General features: G+C 40.0%; 1 pseudogene; it reads right to left on the bottom strand.

Moving 5' to 3' along the window:
- Positions 1 to 12,220: 12,220 nt before the first annotated feature.
- LOC101350411 (cellular retinoic acid-binding protein 1 pseudogene) lies at positions 12,221 to 12,631 on the bottom strand (annotated as a pseudogene).
- Between the last annotated feature and the right edge of the window lie 556 nt (positions 12,632 to 13,187).

Raw genomic sequence — 13,187 nt, 5'->3', positions numbered from 1 at the left:
TGGAACCTACGTTACGGGACCTAACACACACACACAGGCAACCATCCGTCTATTTTCTGTTCTTATAGATTTACGTATTCTGGACATTTCATATGAATGGAATCGTATATGTGGTCTTTTTTGGCTTTTTTCACTTAGCATAATGTTTTCAAGGCTCATCCATAGTAACTTTTAAATTAATATTTTAAGATTATTTATATTAAATATTTTGCTTGGCTGTTGGTGATGTTGACCCGGTAATGAATTGGGACAAAACAGATTGATCATCTCTTAACATTTAGGGAACAAGTAGCTCCTTATCTGATATAACTCAGTGTAAATTCCCAAATTTGTACGTGGACCTCTTTAAATATATTTGGCCCTATTTAGACTCTAAGGCTATGAACAATATATTTTGAGATTTTTTTTTTTAATTACTGAGAAGATTAAAATAATTTATATTGTTGAGTGCTAAAATGTATTATAATATTTTAAGTTGTAAATAATTTTAATTAGGATTTAGATTTCTTAATTAATATTGCTAGTTACCATTTAAAAATATTGGCCTGGTTTTAACCTGAAATTATATTTACTGATAAGATTGCAAATTGAGTCAGAACTAACTCTTTAAATGCACACCTGAAATTGTAATTTTCTTTATCTCCTTTTTTTCCCTTTTAACAATGAAAAATATGGTTTCCTTCTTTTACCTGGTCTAAGTTCTTATACTCCAAAAGAACCTCTGTGCAGTTGATTCAAATCAAAGTGAAAAATTTCATCCAATCTGTGACCTCCATTGACTAGCTCTCCCATAAAATTACAATTTAAAACAGTGTCTGTCCCTGAGGGACCGAGTTACCTGGGCTGAGGGCTGGGGACCATGGTTTTGGGCGGGGGGACATCTACCTCAATTGGCATAACATAGTTTATAAAGAAAATATTCTACATTCTACTTTGTTGAGTATTTTCTAGAGTCTTAAAAGCTCGTGAACAGCCATCTAAAATACATCCATTGGTCCCACTCCATTTGGAACAAAGGAGAATGAAGAAAACCAAAGATGCAAGGAAAATATCAGTCCAAATGACTAATGGACAACAACTACCACAGCCTTCACCAGACCGAGTTCAGAACAACTAGATGGTGTCTGGCTACCATCACCAACTGCCCTTACAGGCATCAAAATAGAGGGTCCTGGGCAGAGCAGGAGAAAAATGTAGAAGAAAATTCAAACTCACAAAAAATGACCAGACTTACTGGTCTGACAGAGACTGGAGAAACCCCAAGAGTATGGCCCCTGGATACTCTTTTAACTCAGTACTGAAGTCACTCCTGAAGTTCACCCTTCAGTCAAAGATTAGACAGGACTATAAAACAAACAATAACACATGTAATTCAACCAAGTATATGAGACTAAATGGGCACACCAGCCCAAAAGCAAAGATGAGAAGGCAGGAAGGGACAGGAAAACTGGATGAATGGAAATGGGGAAACTGAGGTTGAGAAGGAATAATGTTGACACATTACAGGGTTAGCAGCCAGTGTCACAAAACAATTTGTGTATTGTTTAATGAGAAACTAATTTGCTCTGTAAACTTTCACCTGAAGCACAATAAAAAATAAATAAAAAATAGAACAGTATTGAAAAAGTCCCTGTGAATTGTAGTTCACAGAGAAAACCATAATATACCACATGACTTGGTGGTAAACATATGGTGAGTTGGGTGGATGTGGATGTGATGCTTACTTTTTTTAGCATTTGGCATTTCCACTTTAGACCATCTCTAGACCAACTTTAGACTTACTCTGCATTGATTAGTCTATTTAGAAAACGTGCGCACAGCACAAATGAGTTACCTTTCCTTCTCTTTTTTGTACATTTATGATCACATGGAAAAACTCAATTCCATCGGTCAGGAAGATCACGTATGTCAGGAAGAGAAAGGTTTCATCTTCTTTACCAGCTTTCACTAATCTATACAAGCTATCTGGTGAGCTCTGTTGAAATTAGATGGGCCTGAGAGAATAAATACTGTGATCAACTGGAGATGTCTTCCCTTGGATACAAAGGAACTCCCTGGGTGGCACAAACAGTTTGCACTCAACTACTAACCTCACAAGCAGCCCTGGTGGCACAGTGGTTAAGTGCTCGGCTGCTAACTGAAAGGTTGGTGGTTCTAACCACCAATGGCTCCACGGGAGAAAGACATGTCAGTCTGCTCCTGTAAAGATTACAGTCTTGGAAACCCTATGGGAGCAGTTCTACTCTGTCCTATAGAGTCACCATGAGTCAGAATTAACTCGACGGCAATGGCTTTCATTTGTTTTTGTTTACTAACTTCACAGTTGGCAGTTTAAGCCCACCCAGGGCCACTGCAGAAGAAAGTCCTGATGATCTGCTTCCATAAAGTTTACAGCCAAGAAAACCTTACTGAGCAGTTCTATTCTTAACAAATTGACTCAATGGAAACCATTTTGTTTTGTTTTGGTTTTGGTTTTTGGTCCTTGAATACAGGGCCCATGACTGGTGTAAACAGTTAAGCACTTTGCTGCTAACCAAAAGGTTGGCAGTTCGAGTCCACCCAGAGGTGCCTTGGAAGAAAGGCTTAGTGATTTACTTCTGAAAAATCAGCCACTGAAAATCCTGTGGAACACAGTTCTGCTCTACACATATGGGGTCACCATGAGTTAGAGTCGACTTAGGCAACAGTTTTTTTTTTTTTGGCCCTTGTACACAAACGCAAAAAGTCTGCCATATCAAATATAGGTGCAAAGTTCAGCAATAACCGGCTTTGCTTTGTTGAAAGTAAAAAAATAAAATCATTTACTCAAAATCGAGTTATATGTCAATTTCAATATATATCTGGCTTGAGGTGAGAGAAATAAATAAATAAAAATAGACAAATGTTGTATGATCCCCACTTATATGAAAAATCTAGAACAGGCAAGTGTAGGGAGACAAAAGTTTGTTAGTGGTTACCAGGGGCAGGTGGGAGGGAGGAGGAAAGAAAGACTTAATGTTTAGGGGATACTGAGCTTCTGTTAAGACCCATGGGACATACGGTATCCCACCCACTTTTTATGTCTCTGGAGTTCTTTCAAAAGGAGGTAGCCTGATTTTAACGCATATAGCCTCAAGGTCAGAGCCTCTTGAAATGCATGAAACTCAAAAATCCTGAGTGGGAGCCTCATTTTTGTGTAGACTGAGTATTGTCTTAGGTGATGCCTCCCGGATGCATGAATTTTCTAAACTTTTGACGGGTTTGCCTTTATTTCTGTGAGATAAGCTTCCTCACTATGTTTCCAAGTTACTACGTTCTTGTGAGAATGTACTTATCTTGAGAATAAGCTATTCCCAGTCTTTGTTCATTCATAGTGGCCATTTTCTCCTTTATGCCATTCATTGTCTCTTGTTATTACTGGCTCCCTTCTTTTCTAGCTTCTGAACGGTAAATAAAGTCTTCCCAATAAGGAATAATGCATTGCAGTGGTATTTTTCAAGAGACTTGAACTCCTATAAGTTATTCTTACCCTGCATCCAATCTTAGGGCCCAATCCTTGCTTCCACATGTAGCAGGTAGAATGCACCACTGCGAGCAGTTCTGCAGTATTCCAGGGCAGCTATTTCTGCTTCTCAGCTGTTACTACTGCTTTTGTTATAATGAAGAATACATAGTAGTGGTAATTTTCCTGAGATTCAAGTTCTTTTAGTTTTGTTTATTTTGCCTCTAAATACTGCTTTTGGAGTAATGAAGAATGCATTGCAATGGTAATTATCCTAAGATAAAAATCCCTTGGCTTTATTTATTTGGGCTGCAAGTACTGCTTTTGCAATAAGGAAGAAGGCATTGTACCATGTATTGAAAACTTTCATGAAAAATAATGAAAAGGCTAAGAAGAAGGAGAGTAGAATAAAATGTATGTGCAGTCATTGCCAGGTGCCTTCAGGTTTTACATCATGTTCTGCAAATTTTCAAGAAATAAAAACAACAACAACAAAAACAAAAAAAGAGTTTATCATTGACTCGTATCAGCAGGATTTACATCATCCAGGGTCTGCTGGGACATATTTGATCCTAGATAACAGGTATCAAAATCCATAACTCATAACAAAATTTCTGAGTTGGTCTTTAACAGCATGTCTTCATTAGTGAAGACACATAGTATTAACAAAAGATTCAAAGGAGAAAATAATTGGGTCTTGATAGGGTTAAGGATGATGGAAAAATTTGGAAACAGATAATGGTGATAGTTAAACAACATGACGAACAGAATTAATGTCACTGAACTGTACATGTGAAGATTATTGAAATGGAAAATGTTTGTTACACAATTATTTACCACAAACAAATAAACAAACACTTAAATGGTTTTAAAAGTCAGAGATCTGAATGGAAGAAGTCTTTACTTAGGTAAGGGTTCCTTATTTTTTACCTTAAGTAAAGCAGAAAGTAATGAATATTCAGATTGTTTTCAGATTTTTAAAAGTTGGTTGACATTTGCCCATAAATTCAGCCAGGGCTCAGCTATCCTCAATGAGCAGTGTTTTGACTTCAGTTGCAGGTTACTATGGACAGACGAGCAGTGGCATATAGAAAGAAATGATTACTTGGCCAAACACTTGGCTTCAAAAAGCACCATTTATCAGTCAAAAATAAATTGTAGAGTGTGCCAAGGAAACACTGACATATTCTGAAAACTAGCTTGATTAAACACTTTATTCAGTGAGATTGAAAACTTTTTCAAGTTTACTTTTCTTCCTAGTAGGGTTCACATGGGAGGAAATGCTATTGTCTCAGTCTCAGATATAAGGGCTTACCTACCCCCCCATCCAAGGTTGTTGTTATTGTGTGCCATCAAGTCGATTCCAACTCATAGTGACCCCATGTGACAGAGTAGACCTGTTCCATAGGGTTTCCTAGGCTGTAATCTTTACTGAAGCAGATCACCAAGTCTTTTCTCCCTGGGAGTGTCTGGGGGGTTTGAGCTAGCAAATGTGAGGTTTTCATGTTAGCAAATTCCTTTCAGTTAACAGCTGAGTCCTTAACCATGGCACCACCAGGGTTCCTTCCCCGCAGGGTTGTTGCTGTTGTTAGATGTCGTCCAACTCATAGCTACCCTATGTACAACAGAACGGAACACTGCCCAGTCCTGAGCCACCCTCACAATCATTGTTATGCTTGAGTCCATTGTTGCAACCACTGTGTAAATTCATCTTGTTGAAGGTCTTCCTCTTTCTTGTTGACCCTGTATTTTACCAAACATGATGTCTTTCTCCAGGGACTGGCGTCTCCTTATAACATGTCCGAAGTATTTGAGACAAAGTCTAGCCATTCTGCTTTCTAAGGAGCTTTCTGGCTGTACTTCTTCCAAGACAGATTTTTCGTTCTTCTGGCAGTCCATTGTATATTCAATACTCTTTGCCAACACCGTAATTCAAAGGCATCAATTCTTCTTTCTTCTTCCTTATTCATTGTCCAGCTTTTGCATGCATATAAGGCTATTGAAAATACCATGGCTTGGATTAGACATACCTTAGTTCTTAAAGTGACATCTTTGTATTTTAACACTTTAAAGAGGTCTTTTGCAGCACATTTGCCCAATGCAATATGTCCTTTGATTTCTTGACTGCTGCTTCCATGGGAATTGATTGTGGATCCAAGTAAAATGAAATCCTTGACAACTTCAGACTTTTCTCCATTTATCATGATGTTGCTTATTGGTCCAGTTGTGAGGATTTTAACTTTCTTTATACTGAGGTGCAATCCATACTGAAGGCTGTGGTCTTTGATCTTCATCAGTAAGTGCTTCAAGTCTTCTTCACTTTCAGCAAGCAAGGCTATGTCATCCGCATATTGCAGGTTATTAAGAAGTCTTCCTGCAACTCTGATTCTGTGTTCTTCTTCATATAGTCCAGCTTCTCGGATTATTTGCTCTGCATACAGATTGAATAAGTATGGTGAAAGGATACAACCCTGAAGCACACCTTTCCTGCTTTTAAATCATGCAGTATCCCTTTGTTCTGTTCAAACGACTGCCTCTTTTTCTATGTTCCGCATAGAGCACAATTAAGTGTTCTGGAATTCCCATTCTTTGCAATGTTACTCATAATTTGTTGTGATCCACACTGTTGAATGCTTTTGCATAGTCAATATAAAATGGATAGACATCTTTCTGGTATTCTCTGCTTTCAGCCAAGATTTATATGACATCAGCATTGATATCCCTCATTCCACATCCTCTTCTGAATCTGGCTTGAATTTATGGCAGTTCCTGTCCATGCACTGCTGCAACTGCTTTTGAATGATCTTCAGCAAAATTTTACTTGTGTGTGATATTACTGATATTGTTGGATAGTTTCTGCATTCTATTTGATCACCTTTCCTTGGTATGGGCACAAATATGAGTCTCTTCCAGTCAGCTGGGCAGCTAGCTGTTTTCCAAATTTCTTGACGTAGATGGTGAGCACTTCCAGAGCTGCATCTGTTTGTCTGAAACATCTCAGTTGGTATTCCATCAATTCCTGGAGCCTTGTTTTTTGCCAATGCCTTCAGTGCAGCTTGGATTTCTTCCTCCAGTACCTTAGCTCTTGATCATATGCTACCTCCTGAAATGGCAGAATGTAGACAAAATCTTTTTGATTCAGTGACTCTGTGTACTCCTTCTATCTTCTTTTGATGCTTCCTGCATCATTTAATATTTTCCCTATAGAATCCTTCAATATTGTAACTCGAGGCTTGAATTTTTTCTTCATTTCTTTCAACTTGAGAAATGCTGAGTGTGTTCTTCCCTTTTGGTTTTCCAACTCCAGGCCTTTGCACATTTCATTATAATACTTTACTTTGTCTTCTTGAGTTGGCCTTTGAAATCTTCTGTTAAGCTCTTTTACTTCATCATTTCTTCCTTCTGCTTTAGCTTTTCAACATTCAAGAGCAAGTTTCAGAGGCTCTTCTGACATCTATTTTGGTCTTTCTTTACTAGCTTTTTAATGATCTCTTGCTTTCTTCATGTATGATTCCCTTGTCGTCATTCCACATCATTAGTGTTCAATGCATCAAATCTATTCTTGAGTTGGTGCCCAAATTCAGGTGGGATATACTCAAGGTCATATTTTGGCTCTTGTGGATTGCTGTAATTTTCTTCAGCTTCAATTTGAACTTGCAGATGAGTAATTAATGGCTTGTTCCATAGTTGGCCACTGGCCTTGCTCTGACTGATGATACTGAGCTTTTCCATTGTTTCTTTCCACAGATGTAGTCGATTTGATTCCTGCGTATTCCATCTGGTGAGGTCCACGTGTTTAGTCGCTGTTTATGTTGTTGCAAAAAGGTATTTGCAATGAAGAAGTTGTTGGTCTTGCAATATTCTATGATGTGGTCTCTGGCATCATTTCTATCACCAAGGCCATATTTTCCAACTACTGTTCCTTCTTCTTTGTTGTGAAATTTTGCGTTCCAATCCCCCCCAAAGTAAGACCTCAGAAATTATCCAAATATTCTGGTTCTATTTAATCGGTAGAAACATTTTCCACTCCAGGTCTGATTGGTCTTGAAATCTTGTAATTTTTACTTGGAATCATACCTGTAGTCATTTTTTTTCTCTGCTTGTTTGTTTGTTAATTGCTATTTTATAATTGTGTTCATTAAGCAAAGAAGAGAAAGATCCTTCTTTTCCATAAAGAGAGATGCAAATCTTGAAGTATGTTTTATAAATTCTCTTACATGTATACAGTAACTATTTCCATCAATAGCACATGCACAGATAAAATAGCCCATAAACATGTCTGATTATTGAGCCATCATTTTCACTCATATCAAATAAAGTAGTTCGAATTCATTATTTACAATTTTCTTAAAAATGCAGGCCACTGACCACACAAATAAACATGTGCTTTTGGATCAGTATGAAATCTTTTGTTTACGAACAGGGTTCTTTGTATTTTTAACAATATATGGCACATTTAAGCCAACTCTTCCCTGAAACATGGAGCCTGGATAATTGTGTACTTCATGATCTATACCAGGCAGGGACCCCAACCTCTGCTCTTCAGGCAGACATGAGTACAAAAGTCTGTTACTGCAGTTTGATATTTTCTTTGCATGATTAGGTCAGTTGGTAAATCCCCATTTTGCAGTTCTTAGAAGCCCAGATTTCCATTATAAAGCACTGTGGTTCTGATTATAGCTTCATTGAAGGCTAGGCTCAGTACATGTGTTCTGCTCACAGTTCTACTTCTCATTTCCCATGTTAACATGAGCAACTTCTTGACCTGCTTCCGTCTTCTTTCCTACAATGATTGGGAAGATTGAGAATCCAAGGGGTCATGGTGAGGAAGGTGACAACAGTGTAAGTATTGTCCACATTCCACCGTATGGTATAATGCTCATAATTTGGAGAAGAGAATCATAATGGATAGAACTAAAAACTAAAATGTTTCTCTAGCCCAGAGCTGTGGTTCATCTGTTTTAATGCTTTAATTCTGACTGTCATCACCAAGGTCAGTTTGTGAGACAATATAATTATCCACCAAAAGAACACTGCCAAAGCTTTCTAGACATTCCATAAAAAGCCCCAATTCTGCCCGGTAACTTGTGATAAATATCACCCGTGACACTATCATTGCTCACTTGACTAATGTGGTAGCTTTCTAACTCATCTCACTGATTTCATTCTTGCTCTTCCATATTACACTCCTTACAGAGCAGCCTGAATTTTCTTTAAAAAATAAATGTAAATGAGATCATCTCTCTGTCCTGCTGGAGTTCTCCAATGGCTTTTCACCACCCTCTGATCAACATCCAAACTCCTTTCCGTGACATCAAAAGCTGTATATGATCTGGGCTGTACCCTTTCCCTGGCTTGTCTCCTACCACTCTCCTCTTTGTGCACCACATTCCAGCCTCAATGAACTGCTTCCTGTTCCTGCCTTGAAGCCTTTGAACTGGCTGTTCTGTCTTATTGAAGCACTCTTTTCCTGCCTCATCACACTACTGACTTCTCATTTGTCCTTTGGTTCTCAGTTCAGCAATCATGTCACCTGCTCAGAGAACTCTTCCTTGGCCAACTCATCTAAAGGATCCCCTGAGGAATTCTCCATCATATTAAAAAAACAAAAACCTATTACAGTTGGGTGGATTCTAACTCATGGTGACCTCATGTTAAACAGAGTAGAACTGATCCATAGGATTTTCTTGGCTGTAATCTTTATGGAAGCAGATCTCCAGGCTTTTCTTCAGGAGCACTACTGGGTGGGTTCATATCATCAACATTTATGTTAGTAGTCAACTGCAAACCATTTGTGCCACCCAGAGACCTTATTTTATTTTCTTCATAGCACTTACTACTCTCTGATATTATGTAGTTGCTTTGTTGATTTGTGTGTTTGTTTGTTGTTTTGTATCCCTGTATGGGGATGTGTTCTCCCTGAGGGAAGGGACATTTCTAACTTGTTCACAGTGGGCCACTGCCTGACCTAGAATAGCCACTCAATACATCTCTGTTGGGGGAATAAATGAGTGGACATATCAATGGGTTTATCAAAGCCTAGTAGCCAGAAAAAGCTTGGGACTGGTTCCAGGGTCTAAATCTACTACAACAACTCAGGGCCTATTAGTCGTTCATTCTCTAGTTTCCTAGTTGCCTTAATTCTTGCTGGCATCCTACACTCATTTGGTTTCCATTAGTGGCTAGAAAAGAATCCAAGGCAATCTAGGTTCTCAGTGAATATTAGCGGAATCAAAATCTGAGATTTTAAAAAAAATTATTATTAAGTAGAGAAACTCGCATTTGCTATATAATTTATTAACTCCTCTAAAAAAGCTAAATTTCTAAACATAAAAAGAGAAGTTACTGATAGCTGTCCTCCTGTTTTCATGTCAGTGAGGCACAGCTCCATGATCCTGAAGGCTAAGAAAGCTGAGAGAGAAAAATACTTGGAGTATTTGAGAGAATATCTTTCAAAGAGATTTTACATATTACTCTACTTGCTGGCATAGACGTTCTTAAGAAACTGATCTTAAAACCCCTTTTACAGATAGGATTAATGTTAGGTGACTCACCCAAAGCTCCGATGAGTTGGTAGTGAAGCTACACCCAGTTTATCTAATGCTCCATCCTACACACAGTGCTTCCCTCCTCACCACCTATATCTTTATCTCCCTGCCCATTCGTTGTTTGAATGTCTTTGCTCTGTTTGGTTACCCTTGGATTTTTTTCAGTGCTTCGAACTGGTTCATTCTGGTTCGAACCCCTGCTGAGAATTTACATTTCCATCCCAGATATACAGAAACAGACTCCACATTTTAACAAGTACTGCAGGTGATTCTTATGTATAATAAATTTTGAGAACCATCGTTCTACTAGTGGTTCTCAGAATTGGTTCCTAACCAGCAGCATTAGTATCGCTTGGGAATTTATTAGAAATGCACATTCTCAGCAGGGATTCAAACCAGAACACAATGGTTTGAAGCTCTGATTTTTTTTAAGTACAAACCCATTTTCTTGTTTTCTACTTATTGTTTAAAAGCATGCAAAAAAAGACATGGGAGTGGGAAGAGAGTGGTGCTCAGGGAATAAGAAAGAAAAGGGATGGGGAGAGACTGCATTAAGAATCAGGGGCTCCTCAAAAGTTCAAGAAACCCCTTTACTGAAGAGGACGAAAGTTCAGTGTATGGCCAAGTGATTCCTTTTCAAAGCCAGCCAGAAGAAAGGCTGGAAATGGTGAGTGCATTTACCCATGGTTTATGGTAATGCTCTATCTGTTGTTCAACCAGAACCTTGTTTTCCTGTTTCTAAGCCATCCTGTGAGCCACCTAGTTGAAGACCTTTAAATACTCTGACTATCAAAGACAAATTGATCGACTGCTAAAGACTATATTCTCACTTGTGATGGATAAAACCAAGGGTAGAACCTTAACCCTACACCTATGGATGCAATCCCATTTGGGAATAGGGCTTTTTGTTATGTTAATGAGGCCATATCAGTGTAGGGTGTGTTCTAAACCTAATCATTTCTAATTTAAAAGGCGCTTCATAGACACAGAGACAAGGAGCACAAATGATGGAAGATAGATGCCACTTGAAGATCGCCAAGGAACAGAGGAATACTAGAAGAGACAAAGATCTTCCCACAGAGCCCACAGAAAGAAAAGCTTCTACTAGAGCTAGTGCCCTGAATTCAGACTTCTAGCCTCCCAAAATGTGGGAAAATAAATTTCTGTTCTTTAAAGCCACCCACTTGTGGTACTTCTGATACAGCACACTAGGAAACTAAGATACAGAGACACTATTTCACTCTCCCCTAGGAGGGATAAAATACATTTTTAAAGGGAGTAGATTACAACTGACCTATGAGGGTGGCAAGGACGCCTGCCTTGATTCCACAAATGAGGAATCACATAGTGTAAGAAATGGGCCATTACCCATTGAAACAATCCCTGGTAAGCTGGAGCCTTGGTGGCACAACAGTTAAGAGCTCGGCCGTTAAACAAAAGGATGGCAGTTAGAATCCACCAGCCTCTCTTTGGAAACCCCATGGGGCAGTTCTACTCTGTCCTATAGGGTCAATATGAGTCGAAATCGACCTGACAGCAACAGGTTTGTTTTTTTTGGTGGTAAGCTGGGGAGGGGGGTCCCAAACTGGCCTATTGGACTGTTCTGCACACCCACCATCACAAGCCAAGCTCTCAATTCTTAAAATTTAGGCGGGGAGAAAGTCGTAAAACATTGAAATGTTGTTCTTTAACATCCTCTCATAGACTTTTATTTATTTTATTTTTTGCATCTGGAAGGGTTCAGTGTTAGGAGAGTGATGGACCTGAAATGGCAGAGAAAGTGCTATGGTGAGAAAAGGAAAGCGAAACAAAACAAAACAAAACAAAAACCCATTGCCGTTGAGTCAATTGCCACTTATAGCGACCCTATAGGACACAATAGAATTGCCCCACAAGGTTTCCAAGGCTGTAATCTTTTTTTAAAATTGTACTTATTTATTTATTTTATGTCCATCCAGTTTAATGACTGCTGAAACCATGCAAATGCCAAACTACGGAGCACCAGGGACAGGAAGGCATGAAGGCCGGGTGGGGGAGGGGGAGGGGGGTACATTACAACATTATCAGGGAGAATCAAGGGATCACCTAATGCCGGTGGAAGAATGGGTGGTCCACTGGAAGCTCGAGTCTATGACATATTCCCAGGGGAAGCATGCATCCCACCCCTAAAGCTGGAACAAGCTGGCCGCCTTCACTGGCGAACATCAATTCTCGTGCAGACCACGTCATAGGCGCAGAACGTCAGCATGAGCTCGTCTTGGCCAGCTCACGGGTCCAGCAGGTTTTGGGGCTGTCCCGATGGAGGAAAGTTTGTGTGCAGTGAATCTTGTTCTCATTCTCCCAAGTGGCTAAATTCCTGCACTTGCGTCCGTCCACAGTCTCCTCAAAGCCTTCTCTGACTTTGAAGTTGGTCTCAGTGGTGGATCTCAGTGGTGGATGTCTTGTTGTAGAGCTGATCCCTATCCTGGCAGATCTCCACGTGCGGCTTGGACGCAGCCACCACTGCCGCCTTCCTCAGCATGGCGTTCATACCCAACGCCTTGAGTAGCTCGTGGAAATTCTCACTGCTGTGCATCTTCCAGGTGCCGGGGAAGTTAGACATAGTGGCGGCAGCGAGAAGGCGGGCGCAGGCACTGACAGAGGCAGCGCAGCGGGCACACTCAGAATCAAGATCCCATGACTATTTTTGCAGAGCCAGGCTAGTGGGTGAATGTCTGGGGTCCCCCTTTGGAGCACTTTGTTGCTCAAAGTCAGTAGTAGTCTGTCGTCTGGGACCTGGAAACGCTTGTCATATGTGCTGTCATTAGAGACGTCATGCCCCAAAAGCACTGGGCTGACGCTGGGTCCCAGTTGAGAAATCCAAGATGTGTCCAATTCCGATGAATATGGGAAAAGGCAAACAGGGTGCAGCTGCCTCGGAGGCCCAGATGGTTCCAATAAGGCTGAATGGAAACCATTCCTTCTTGGAAATGAGCAAGGGACCAGCAGAAGCAGAGAGGCAGGACCCTGTTCCCAAATTTGCTAATTTTCCCTCCATGCTGTGGACATTGGTCAGTGTGGTCATTAGCTGGAGTGAATGTTGGACTTGAAGTCCAACCTCAGAGAGGGGGTTCCCAGGACCTGGGACATTCAGGGCTTAAATGTAGGACTTGAGGTTG

The sequence above is a fragment of the Trichechus manatus genome, unplaced genomic scaffold (assembly GCF_000243295.1).
Source record: "Trichechus manatus latirostris isolate Lorelei unplaced genomic scaffold, TriManLat1.0 scaffold00110, whole genome shotgun sequence".
Classification (NCBI taxonomy): Eukaryota; Metazoa; Chordata; class Mammalia; order Sirenia; family Trichechidae; genus Trichechus; species Trichechus manatus.
Note: the sequence above shows the minus strand (reverse complement) of the source record. Positions and strands in the feature narration are given on the sequence as shown.